At 44.3% G+C, this 467-nt stretch overlaps 1 protein-coding gene across 1 annotated transcript in view; it reads left to right on the forward strand.

Annotated features, from left to right (window-relative positions):
• Nucleotides 1–467, forward strand: part of LOC119590809 (probable G-protein coupled receptor Mth-like 3) — a gene marked incomplete in the record, with an annotated part of 21,040 nt that overhangs the window by 11,053 nt on the left and 9,520 nt on the right.

The raw sequence follows: 467 nt of genomic DNA on the forward strand, positions 1-467 counted from the left end.
AAAGCGTTGCAAGAATACTCTTTCGTTCTGATTTAATTTTCGTCGAGTAATTCCCGTCTCAACCCCGACTAGACGCAGGCGAGAGAGCGTAGGACCTCTTGACTAATGTACACACAGTTATCAACACGCGAGCCTCAAGGATTTGCACTTGCTCTTAAGTGGCCGGCGGTTCTGTCGCCTTGGAAGTCGGGGAGGTCGGGAGGATGAATAATAGAAAAAAAAATTACATATCCATATTCATCCGCCAAACACACATATGCGTAATTTCGCGCACACACACACACATACGTATTCAAACTCACAGAAACAGAAGGAATGATAAGTCAAGCTCCATTTACTTGCAACAATTCTTCATTGCCTTCATCCCCGATGTCCTTAATATACACCACAAGAAAAGAAACTTTGCTGATTCCCGGTGTTCCTCTCTTGCCCGACTGCTATAATGCCTACTACTCTCAGTACTGCTT

This window comes from Penaeus monodon, chromosome 27, assembly GCF_015228065.2.
Source record: "Penaeus monodon isolate SGIC_2016 chromosome 27, NSTDA_Pmon_1, whole genome shotgun sequence".
NCBI lineage: Eukaryota > Metazoa > Arthropoda > Malacostraca > Decapoda > Penaeidae > Penaeus > Penaeus monodon.